Raw genomic sequence first — 12314 nt, forward strand, 5'->3', positions numbered from 1 at the left:
CCGCGCCCCCCGTCCCGCGCCCCATCCCGCGTCGCCCATCCGATGTCCCCCCGTCCCACACCCCCCCTCCCGCCCCCCCCCGCCCCCCCTCCCCGCAGGTCGCCATCCAGCTGAACGACACCCACCCGGCGCTGGCCATCCCCGAGCTCATGCGCATCCTGGTGGACGAGGAGCAGCTCGGCTGGGACAAGGTGGGGGGCGGCCCCGGGGGGGCGGCCCCGGGGGGCGGGGAGGCGGGGGGGCAGCCCCCGGGGGGGGGGGAGGCGGCCCCCGGGGGGGGGGGAGGCGGGGGGGCAGCCCCCGGGGGGGGGGGAGGCGGCCCCCGGGGGGGGGGGCGGAGGGGGAGGGGGGGGCGGCCCCGGGGAGGGGGGGGGGCGGCGGCGGCGGGCCGGGGCGCCGCGGGGCAGCCCCCCACGCGCGGCGTCCCGCCAGGCGTGGGAGGTGACGACGCGCACGTGCGCGTACACGAACCACACGGTGCTGCCCGAGGCGCTGGAGCGATGGCCCGTCCGGCTGCTCGAGGCGCTGCTGCCGCGGCACCTGCAGATCATCTACGAGATCAACCAGCGCTTCCTCGACGTGCGGGGGCTGCGGGGGGTCCCGGGCTGCGGGGGGCTGCGGGGGGTCCTGGGCACCGGGGGCTGCGGGGGCTGCGGGGGGTCCCGGGCACGGGGGGCTGCGGGGGCTGCGGGGGGCTGCGGGGGGTCCCGGGCACGGGGGGCTGCGGGGGGTCCTGGGCACCGGGGGGCTGCGGGGGCTGCGGGGGGTCCCGGGCTGCGGGGGGCTGCGGGGGGTCCCGGGCACCGGGGGGCTGCGGGGGCTGCGGGGGCTGCGGGGGGCTGCGGGGGGCTGCGGGGGGTCCCGGGCACCGGGGGGCTGCGGGGGGCTGCGGGGGCTGCGGGGGGTCCCGGGCTGCGGGGGGCTGCGGGGGGTCCTGGGCACCGGGGGGCTGCGGGGGCTGCGGGGGGTCCCGGGCACGGGGGGCTGCAGGGGCTGCGGGGGGCTGCGGGGGGTCCCGGGCTGCGGGGGGCTGCGGGGGCTGCGGGGGGTCCCGGGCGCGGGGGGCTGCAGGGGCTGCGGGGGGCTGCGGGGGGTCCCGGGCACCGGGGGGCTGCGGGGGCTGCGGGGGGCTGCGGGGGGCTGCGGGGGGTCCCGGGCACCGGGGGGCTGCGGGGGGCTGCGGGGGCTGCGGGGGGTCCTGGGCACCAGGGGGCTGCGGGGGCTACAGGGGCTGTGGGGGCTGCGGGGGGTCCCGGGCTGCGGGGGGCTGCGGGGGGTCCTGGGCACCGGGGGGCTGCGGGGGCTGCGGGGGGTCCCGGGCACGGGGGGCTGCGGGGGCTGCGGGGGGCTGCGGGGGGTCCCGGGCACCGGGGGGCTGCGGGGGCTGCGGGGGGCTGCGGGGGGTCCTGGGCACCGGGGGGCTGCGGGGGCTGCGGGGGGTCCCGGGCACGGGGGGCTGCGGGGGCTACAGGGGCTGTGGGGGCTGCGGGGGGTCCCGGGCGCGGGGGGCTGCGGGGGGCTGCGGGGGGTCCCGGGCACCGGGGGCTGCGGGGGCTGCGGGGGGCTGCGGGGGGTCCCGGGCACCGGGGGGCTGTGGGGGCTGCGGGGGGTCCCGGGCGCGGGGGCTGCAGGGGCTGCGGGGGCTGCGGGGGGCTGCGGGGGGCTGCGGGGGGTCCCGGGCACCGGGAGGCTGCGGGGGCTGCGGGGGGCTGCAGGGGCTGCGGGGGGTCCCGGGCACGGGGGGCTGCGGGGGCTATGGGGGCTGTGGGGGCTGCGGGGGGTCCCGGGCACCGGGGGGCTGCGGGGGCTGCGGGGGGTCCCGGGCACCGGGGGACTGCGGGGGGTCCCAGGCGCAGGGGGCTGCAGGGGGTCCCGGGCACCGGAGGGCTGCTGGGGGTCCCGGGCACCAGGGTCCTTGGGGGGCGATGGGGGGCTGCGGGGGGGTCCCGGGCACCAGGGGGGCCACGGGGGCTGCGGGGGCTCCTGGGCACTGGGTCCTTGGGGAGCAATGGGGGGTGGTGGGGTCCTGGGCACCGGGGGCCATGGGGGGCCCTGGGCACCGGGGTCCTCGGGGGGCCATGGGGGTGTCCCGGGCGCCGGGGTGCTCGGGGGCGGGCGGGTGACGGCCGGGCCCCCGCAGCGCGTCTACGCCACCTTCCCCGGGGACCACGAGCGGCTGCGGCGGATGTCGCTGGTGGAGGAAGGCGCCGTCAAGCGCGTCAACATGGCGCACCTCTGCATCGTGGGCGCCCACGCCGTCAACGGCGTCGCCCGCATCCACTCCGACATCCTCAAGAACAGCGTGTAGGGGTCCCCCCGCGGCCCCCCATGGCCCCCCGCGGCCCCCCTTCTCCCGGCGGCGTCCCGGCTGCGTCCCTCGCCCCATCCTCATCCTCGTCTCTGTCCCGGCCCCATCGCTGTGGGTCCCCGCCCGTGGCCGTGGGTCCCTGTGGGTCTCCATCCCCTGGCCGTGGGTCCCTGTGGGTCCCTGTGGGTCTCTGTCCCGTGGCCGTGGGTCCCTGTGGCTGTGGGTCCCTGTGGCCATGGGTCCCCATGGGTCTCATCCTGCGGCCGTGGGTCCCTGTGGGTCCCTGTGGGTCCCTATGGGTCTCCGTCCCCGGGCCCCGTGGGTCTCCGTCCTGCGGTGGTGGGTCCCTGTGGGTCCCTGTGGGACCCCGTGGGTCTCCGTCCCGCGGCCATGGGGCCCTGCGCTGGCCCCCCAACGGGCGCGTCCCCCGGGGCAGGTTCAAGGATTTCTACGAGCTGGAGCCCCACAAGTTCCAGAACAAAACCAACGGGATCACGCCGCGGCGCTGGCTGCTGCTCTGCAACCCGGGCTGGCCGAGGCCATCGCCCAGGTGGGGCCGTAGGGGTCCCTGGGGGGCCCTGGGGGTCCTTGGGGGGGCTGGGGGGGCTATAGGGGTCCCTGGGGGTGGCTCTGAGGGTCCTTGGGGGGGCTGGGGGGGCTATAGGGGTCCCTGGGGGCTATAGGGGTCCCCTGGGGGCGGCTCTGAGGGTCCTCTGGGGGCTGGGGGGGCTATAGGGGTCCCTGGGGGCTATAGGGGTCCCCTGGGGACAGCTCTGAGGGTCCTCGGGGGGGCTGAGGGGGCTATAGGGGTCCCTGGGGGCTATAGGGGTCCCCTGGGGGCGGCTCTGAGGGTCCTCTGGGGGGCTGGGGGGGCTATAGGGGTCCCTGGGGGCTATAGGGGTCCCCTGGGGCAGCTCTGAGGGTCCTCGGGGGGGCTGGGGGGGGCCTGGGGGGCTATAGGGGTCCCTGGGGGGTCCCCAGGGTGCTGTGTGGGGTCCATGGGGTGCTGTGGGAGTCAGTGGGTGCTGCAGGGGGGCTGGGGGGTGCCAGAGGGGTCTGTGGGGTCTGTGGGGCATGGCAGGGGTGCCGTGGGGGTCCATGGAGTGTGGCGCAGGTGCCATGGGGTCCGTGGGGCACGGCGCGGGTGTCATGGGGTCCGTGGGGCGCGGCGCGGGTGCCATGGGGTCCGTGGGCGCGGCGTGGGTGCCATGGGGTCCGTGGGGCGCGGCGCGGGTGCCATGGGGGTCCGTGGGGCGCGGCGCGGGTGCCATGGGGGTCCGTGGGGCGCGGTGTGGGTGCCATGGGGGTCTGTGGGGCGCGGTGCGGGTGCCATGGGGTCCGTGGGGCGCAGTATGGGTGCCATGGGGTCTGTGGGGCGCGGCGTGGGTGCCATGGGGTCCGTGGGGCGCGGCGCGGGTGCCATGGGGGTCCGTGGGGCGCGGTGTGGGTGCCATGGGGGTCTGTGGGGCGCGGTGCGGGTGCCATGGGGGTCCGTGGGGCGCGGCGCGGGTGCCCCACGCGCCCCCTCGCCCCCCAGCGCATCGGGGAGGATTTCGTGGCCGACCTGGACCAGCTGCGGCAGCTTCGCGCCTTCGTGGACGACGACAGCTTCATCCGGGACGTGGCCAAGGTCAAGCAGGTACCGGGGGTCTGGGGGGCCGGGGAGCTACGGGGGCCCTGGCGAGAAGGTGGGGGGGGCATGGGGGGTCCCAGAGAGGTTATGGGGGGCTCCCTGGGGGGCTTATGGGGCCAAGGGTTGACTTACGGGGGTCTCTGGGGCACTTATGGGGTCCGGGGGCACTTATGGGGGTCCCTGAGGGCTTATGGGGGTCCCTGGGGGCTTATGTGGGTCCCAGGAACTTAAAGGGGTCCCTCAGGGGCTTATGGGCGTCTCCGGGGCACTTATGGGGTCCGGGGCGACTTGTGGGGGTCCTGGGAACTTAAAGGGGTCCCCGGGGGCTTATGGGGTCCGGGGCGACTTACGGGGGTCTCTGGGGCACTTATAGGGTCCCTGGGAGCTTATGGGGGTCCCTGGGGGGCTTATGGGGGTCCCAGGAACTTAATGGGACCCCGGGAAGTTATGGGGGGGTCCCTGGGGGGTTTATGGGGTCAAGGGTTGACTTCTGGGGGTCCCTGGGGGAGTTACGGGGGTCCCTGGGGAGTTACGGGCGTCTCAGGAACTTAAGGGTGTCCCTGGGGAGATTACGGGGCCCGGGGGAGACTTAGGGGGCCCGTGGCGGGGCGGGGGGGCTGCGGGGGGCCCGGGCGGGTGCCCACCCCGCGCCCCCCCAGGAGAACAAGGCGAAGCTGGCGGCGTTCCTGGCGGCGGCGTGCGGCGTGCGCGTGAGCCCCGCGTCGCTCTTCGACGTCCAGGTCAAGCGCATCCACGAGTACAAGCGGCAGCTGCTCAACTGCCTCCACATCATCACCCTCTACAACCGTGAGCGGGACCCCCGCGACCCCCCCCGACCCCCCGCGGGACCCCCTCCCCGGGACCCCCAGAGACCCCTCCGGGACCCCCAGAGACACACCCCACCCCGGGACCACCCTCCCCGGGACCCCCAGAGACACACACCCCCCTGGGACCACCCTTCCCGGGACCCCCAGAGACCCCTCCGGGACCCCCAGAGACACACACCCCCTGGGACCACCCTCCCCGGGACCCCCAGAGACCCCTCCGGGACCCCCAGAGACACACCCCACCCCGGGACCACCCTCCCCGGGACCCCCAGAGACCCCTCCGGGACCCCCAGAGACACACACCCCCCTGGGACCACCCTTCCCAGGACCCCCAGAGACACACACCCCCCTGGGACCACCCTCCCCAGGACCCCCAGAGACCCCTCCGGGACCCCCAGAGACACACACCCCCCTGGGACCACCCTTCCCGGGACCCCCAGAGACACACAGCCCCCTGGGACCACCCTCCCCGGGACCCCCAGAGACCCCTCCGGGACCCCCAGAGACACACACCCCCCTGGGACCACCCTCCCCGGGACCCCCAGAGACCCCTCCGGGACCCCCAGAGACACACCCCACCCTGGGACCACCCTCCCCGGGACCCCCAGAGACACACCCCCCCCCCCGGGACCACCCTCCCCGGGACCCCCAGAGACACACCCCCCCCCCCGGGACCACCCTCCCCGGGACCCCCAGAGACACACACCCCCCCCCGGGACCACCCTCCCCGGGACCAACACCAGGGACCCCCAGAGACCCCGCTCCCCCCCAGATCACCCCCCCTCCAGGGACCCCCCAGGGATGCCCATTTCCCAGGAGCCCTCCCAGGCCCCCCTCCCCACACAAGGACCCCCAGGGACCACCCCAGGGCCCCCCCTCCCTGGGACCCTCCCAGGGACCCCCCACCCAGACCCAGGCACCCAGGGACCCTCCTGCATGTGGGAACCCCCGGGGATGGGCATCCCCAAACCCCGCCGGGGACCCCGGCGTCCAGCCCCCCCCCCCCCAATTCGGGGTCCCCCCTCCCCAGGGATCAAGAAGGACCCGAGCAAACCCTTCGTGCCCCGAACCATCATGATCGGGGGCAAGGTGAGGGGTGGGGGGCCCTGGGGGGACTCGGGGGACTCTGGAGGGGGCCCTGGGGGGACTCGGGGGGCTTATGGCATGCTGGGGGGCTCCGGGGGGGGCCTGGGGGGGCCCGGAGAGGTCCCATGGGGTCTTGAGGGGCTCGTGAGGGTCCCAGGGGGGTCCTGAGGGGATCTGGGGGGCTCATGGTGGGGGCAAAGTGGTTCTGGGGGTCCCTATAGGGATTTGTGGGGCTCCCAGGGGTCCCTATGGGAATTGGGGGATTGGGGGGTGCTAGAGGGGCTTGAGGGGATCCCAGGGACCCTATGGTGACTGGGGGGGTCCTATGGGGCCGGGGGGGGCTCCTGGGGACCCTATGGGGACTGGGCGGGGTCAGAGGGGTCCTATGGGGCCGGGGGGGGCTCCTGGGGACCCTATGGGGACTGGGGGGGGTCAGAGGGGTCCTATGGGGCAGGGGGCGGCTCCTGGGGACCCTATGGGGACTGGGGGGGTCAGAGGGGTCCTATGGGGCAGGGGGCAGCTCCTGGGGACCCTATGGGGACTGGGGGGTCAGAGGGGTCCTATGGGGCCGGGGGGGGCTCCTGGGGACCCTGTGGCGACTGGGGGGGGTCAGAGGGGTCCTATGGGGCCGGGGGGGGCTCCTGGGGACCCTGTGGGGACTGGGGGGGGTCAGAGGGGTCCTATGGGGCCGGGGGGGGCTCCTGGGGACCCTATGGGGACTGGGGGGGGGTCAGAGAGGTCCTGCGGGGCCGCGGGGGCTCCGGGGGCCCTGTGGGCACCGGGGGTCCCGGGTGACGCGCCCCCCCCAGGCCGCCCCCGGGTACCACATGGCCAAGATGATCATCAAGCTGGTGACGTCGATCGCGGACGTGGTCAACCAGGACCCGGCCGTGGGCGACCGCCTCAAGGTGGTCTTCCTGGAGAACTACCGCGTCTCCCTGGCCGAGAAGGGTAGGGGTCCCCGGGCCCCCGCACCCCGAAACCCCCCCGCACCCCAAAACCCCCCACGGACCCCCCTGCACCCCCACATTGGCCCAGTATCACCTTGCACACCCTGGTATGGCCCCGGACACCCCAATACTGCCCTGGGCACCCCGGTACCTCCCCAGGCACCCCAATATGGCACAGGTCACCCCAATACCGCCCCGGGCACCCCAATAGAACGCCGGGCACCCCAATACCGCCCTGGGCACCCCAATATTGTCCTGGGCACCCCGATACTGACCCGGGCACCCCAATATGGCACAGGTTGCCCCAATACCACCCTGGGCACCCCAATATTGTCCCAGGCACCCCAATACCGACCCGGGCACCCCAGTAGCACCCCAGGCACCCCAATGTGGCACCGGGCACCCCAATACAACCCCAGGCACCCTGACAGTGCCCCGTGCCAGCACTGGGTGCCCCAATACTGCCCCGGGCACCCCAATACGGTGCCAGGCACCCCGGCAGTGCCCCATGCCGGCACTGGGCACCCCAATACCACCCCGGGCACCCCAATTCCACCCCGGGCACCCCAATACAGCGCCGGGCGCCCCAGTACTGCCCCGGGCACCCTAATACCACCCCGGCAGCGCCCTGTGCTGGCGCCGGGCATCCCAGTACCACCCTGGGCACCCCAATACGGTGCCAGGCACCCCAGTACTGCCCCGGGCACCCCAATAACACCCCGGCAGCGCCCCATGCCGGTGCCGGGCACCCCAATACCATCCCGGGCACCCCAATACTGCCCCAGGCACCCCAATACCACCTCAGCAGTGCCCCGTGCCGGCGCCGGGCACCCCAATACCGCCCCGGGCACCCCAATACGGCGCCGGGCGCCCCAGTACCGCCCCGGCAGTGCCCCATGCCGGTGCCAGGCACCCCAATACCGCCCCGGGCACCCCAACACGGCGCCGGGCGCCCCAATACGGTGCCAGATGCCCCAGTACCGCCCCGGCAGCGCCCCGTGCCGGTGCCGGGCACCCCAATACCGCCCCGGGCACCCCAATACGGCGCCGGGCACGCCCCCATGGCGGCGCCGCGTCCCGCAGTGATCCCGGCGGCCGACCTGTCGGAGCAGATCTCGACGGCGGGGACGGAGGCGTCGGGCACCGGGAACATGAAGTTCATGCTGAACGGCGCGCTGACCATCGGCACGATGGACGGCGCCAACGTGGAGATGGCGGAGGAGGCGGGCGAGGAGAACCTCTTCATCTTCGGCATGCGGGTGCAGGACGTCGAGGCCCTCGACCGCCAGGGGTGGGTGGCACCCGGGGACCCCCCGGCACGCCCAGGGTGACCTGGGACCCCCGTGGCACCCACCGAACCCCAATGGCACCCGGGGACCCCCCGGCACGCCCAGGGTGACCTGGGACCCCCGTGGCACCCACCGAACCCCAATGGCACCCGGGGACCCCCCGGCACGCCCAGGGTGACCTGGGACCCCCGTGGCACCCACCGAACCCCAATGGCACCCGGGGACCCCCCGGCACGCCCAGGGTGACCTGGGACCCCCGTGGCACCCACCGAACCCCAATGGCACCCGGGGACCCCCCGGCACGCCCAGGGTGACCTGGGACCCCCGTGGCACCCACCGAACCCCAATGGCACCCGGGGACCCCCCGGCACGCCCAGGGTGACCTGGGACCCCCGTGGCACCCACCGAACCCCAATGGCACCCGGGGACCCCCCGGCACGCCCAGGGTGACCTGGGACCCCCGTGGCACCCACCGAACCCCAATGGCACCCGGGGACCCCCCGGCACGCCCAGGGTGACCTGGGACCCCCGTGGCACCCACCGAACCCCAATGGCACCCGGGGACCCCCCGGCACGCCCAGGGTGACCTGGGACCCCCGTGGCACCCACCGAACCCCAATGGCACCCGGGGACCCCCCGGCACGCCCAGGGTGACCTGGGACCCCCGTGGCACCCACCGAACCCCAATGGCACCCGGGGACCCCCCGGCACGCCCAGGGTGACCTGGGACCCCCGTGGCACCCACCGAACCCCAATGGCACCCGGGGACCCCCCGGCACGCCCAGGGTGACCTGGGACCCCCGTGGCACCCACCGAACCCCAATGGCACCCGGGGACCCCCCGGCACGCCCAGGGTGACCTGGGACCCCCGTGGCACCCACCGAACCCCAATGGCACCCGGGGACCCCCCGGCACGCCCAGGGTGACCTGGGACCCCCGTGGCACCCACCGAACCCCAATGGCACCCGGGGACCCCCCGGCACGCCCAGGGTGACCTGGGACCCCCGTGGCACCCACCGAACCCCAATGGCACCCGGGGACCCCCCGGCACGCCCAGGGTGACCTGGGACCCCCGTGGCACCCACCGAACCCCAATGGCACCCAGGGACCCCCCGGCACGCCCAGGGTGACCTGGGACCCCCGTGGCACCCACCGAACCCCAATGGCACCCGGGGACCCCCCGGCACGCCCAGGGTGACCTGGGACCCCCGTGGCACCCACCGAACCCCAATGGCACCCGGGGACCCCCCGGCACGCCCAGGGTGACCTGGGACCCCCGTGGCACGCACCGAACCCCAATGGCACCCGGAGACCCCCCGGCACGCCCAGGGTGACCTGGGACCCCCGTGGCACCCACCGAACCCCAATGGCACCCGGGGACCCCCCGGCACGCCCAGGGTGACCTGGGACCCCCGTGGCACCCACCGAACCCCAATGGCACCCGGGGACCCCCCGGCACGCCCAGGGTGACCTGGGACCCCCGTGGCACCCACCGAACCCCAATGGCACCCGGGGACCCCCCGGCACGCCCAGGGTGACCTGGGACCCCCGTGGCACCCACCGAACCCCAATGGCACCCGGGGAGCCCCCAGTGCCCCCCAGCACGCCCATGGTGACCCGGGACCACATGGCACCCATTGGACCCCAATGGCACCCTGGGACCCCCCAGCACGTCCACGGTGCCCTCGGCACCCATCAGACCCCCATGGCTCCCCACGGCACCCAGGACCCCCTATAGCTCCCCTCGGCACCCGGGACCCCCCATGGCTCCCCTCGGCACCCAGGTCCCCCCATAGCTCCCCTCGGCACCCGGGACCCCCCATAGCTCCCCCTCGCACCCGGGCCCCCCCATAGCCCCCCACGCCTCCCCTCGCACCCGGGCCCCCCCGCAGCCCCCCGCAGCCCCCCGCCCCGCGCGCTGACGCTCGCGCGCAGGTACCGCGCCCGCGACTTCTACGAGCGGCTGCCCGAGCTGCGCCAGGCCGTGGACCAGCTCCGGGGGGGCTTCTTCAGCCCCCGCCAGCCCGAGCTCTTCCTCGACGTCGTCAACATGCTGATGAACCACGACCGGTCCGGGGGGCGCGGCCGGCGGCGGGGCGCGCGCCGGGGGGCCTGGGGGGGCCTGGGGTCTGGGGGGGCTCTGAGGTCTGGGGGGGGCCCTGGGGTCTGGGGTTTGGGGGGGCTCTGAGGTCTGGGGGGGGGCCCTGGGGTCTGGGGAGGGCCCTGGGGTTTGGGGGGCTCTGAGGTCTGGGGGGGGCCCTGGGGTATGGGGAGGGCCCTGGGGTTTGGGGGGGCTCTGAGGTCTGGGGGGGGGCCCTGGGGGGGGGCCCTGGGGTCTGGGGTCTGGGGGGGCTCTGAGGTCTGGGGGGGGCCCTGGGGTCTGGGGAGGGCCCTGGGGTCTGGGGTTTGGGGGGGCTCTGAGGTCTGGGGGGGGGCTCTGGGGTCTGGGGAGGGGTCTGGGGTCTGGGGGGCCTGGGGGGGCCTGGGGTCTGGGGAGGGGTCTGGGGTCTGGGTTTGGGGGGGCTCTGGGGTCTGGGGAGGGGTCTGGGGGGCCTGGGGGGGCTCTGAGGTTTGGGGGGGGCCCTGGGGTCTGGGGTCTGGGGGGGCTCTGAGGTCTGGGGGGGGGCTCTGGGGTCTGGGGAGGGGTCTGGGGGGCCTGGGGGGGCTCTGAGGTTTGGGGGGGGCCCTGGGGTCTGGGGTCTGGGGGGGCTCTGAGGTCTGGGGGAGGGCCCTGGGGTCTGGGGTTTGGGGGGGCTCTGAGGTCTGGGGGGGGGCCCTGGGGGGGGGGCCCTGGGGTCTGGGGTCTGGGGGGGCTCTGAGGTCTGGGGGGGCCCTGGGGTCTGGGGAGGGCCCTGGGGTCTGGGGTTTGGGGGGCTCTGAGGTCTGGGGGGGGGCTCTGGGGTCTGGGGAGGGGTCTGGGGTCTGGGGGGCCTGGGGGGGCCTGGGGTCTGGGGTTTGGGGGGGCTCTGGGGTCTGGGGAGGGGTCTGGGGTCGGAGGGGGGGTCTGGGGTCTGGGGGGTCCCTGGGGTCTGGGGGGGCTCTGGGGTCTGGGGGGGGGTCTGGGGTCTGGGGTTTGGGGGGGCTCTGGGATTTGAGGGGATCCCTGAGGTCTGGGGGGGGTCTGGGTGGGGTCTGGGGGAGCCTTGGGGGATTTGGGGGATTCTCTGGGGTTGGGGTCTCTGGGAGGGTCTGGAGGATTGGGGGGGGAGGCTTTGGGTTTGGGGAACCTTGGAGTGGGGGGCCCCCAGTGGAGGGGGTGGGGTAGGTGGGGGGTGCCGGGGGGGTGTCCCCGTTATTGGGGGGGGCCGGGACCGGGGACCCCTCCGCTGGGGGGCGCAACTGAGGACCCCTCCGCTGGGGGACTGGGACCCCCCCTGCTGGGGGGCACGACCCCGGGGTGACGGAGGGCCCAGGCTCGGGGGTTTGGGTGGGGGGCTCAGACGCTGGGGTCGCCATTACGGTTGGGGGGGCCCAGACGCCCGGGTCCCCTCTGCTGGGGGTCCCCCCCGACCCCCCCGTATCCGCATCCCCCCCAGGTTTAAGGTGTTCGCGGACTACGAGGCTTACGTCAAGTGCCAGGAGAAAGTCAGCGCCCTGTACAAGGTGGGGACCCCGGGGACCCCCGGGGCCCCCCAGAGCCCTGCGGGGCAGAGGATCCCCGAAACCCCGGGGAGGGGATGGGGGGGAGGGTCCCCACATCTCTCCAGGGGGACACAAAGGGGCTGGGCGGGGGGGGGGCCCGGGGGCGGGTCCCGAGGGCCCGGGCGCTCCCGGGGGGGGGTCTTTGGGGCGCGGCCCGCCCTGAGCGCGCGCCCCGCAGGACACGCGGGAGTGGACGCGGACGGTGATCCGGAACGTGGCGGCGGCCGGGAAGTTCTCGAGCGACCGGACCATCGCGCAGTACGCGCGGGACATCTGGGGGGCCGAGCCCACCCGCCACCGCATCCCGGCCCCCGACCAGCCCCGCGAGTAGCGCCCGCGCGCCGGGGACCCCCACCCACACCGGGTCCCCGCCCGCTCGCCGGGGTACCCCCACCCACACACTGGGGGACACCCACCCACCGCGGTACCCACACCCACCCACTGGGGTACCCCCCACACGCACCTGGGGACCCCTGCCCACCCACTGGGGTACCCTCACCCACCCATCGGGGACCCCCACCCACACACCGGGTCCCCGCTCGCCCACCGGGGTACTGCCGCCCGCACAGCGGGGACCCC

The 12314-nt window shown here is 75.8% G+C and overlaps 1 pseudogene across 1 annotated transcript; it reads left to right on the forward strand.

Moving 5' to 3' along the window:
• The first annotated feature begins 98 nt into the window (after nt 1-98).
• On the forward strand, nt 99-12066 carry LOC309416534 (glycogen phosphorylase, muscle form-like; annotated as a pseudogene). The gene is made up of 12 exons: nt 99-191; nt 433-579; nt 2141-2304; nt 2745-2858; nt 3846-3947; nt 4601-4748; nt 5799-5857; nt 6664-6805; nt 7888-8095; nt 10029-10163; nt 11630-11696; nt 11914-12066. The product of its transcript is annotated as a glycogen phosphorylase, muscle form-like (transcript).
• The last annotated feature ends 248 nt before the right edge of the window (nt 12067-12314 follow it).

This window comes from Phaethon aethereus (genome assembly GCF_964289735.1).
Source record: "Phaethon aethereus genome assembly, contig: HAP1_SCAFFOLD_709, whole genome shotgun sequence".
Taxonomy (NCBI): domain Eukaryota; kingdom Metazoa; phylum Chordata; class Aves; order Phaethontiformes; family Phaethontidae; genus Phaethon; species Phaethon aethereus.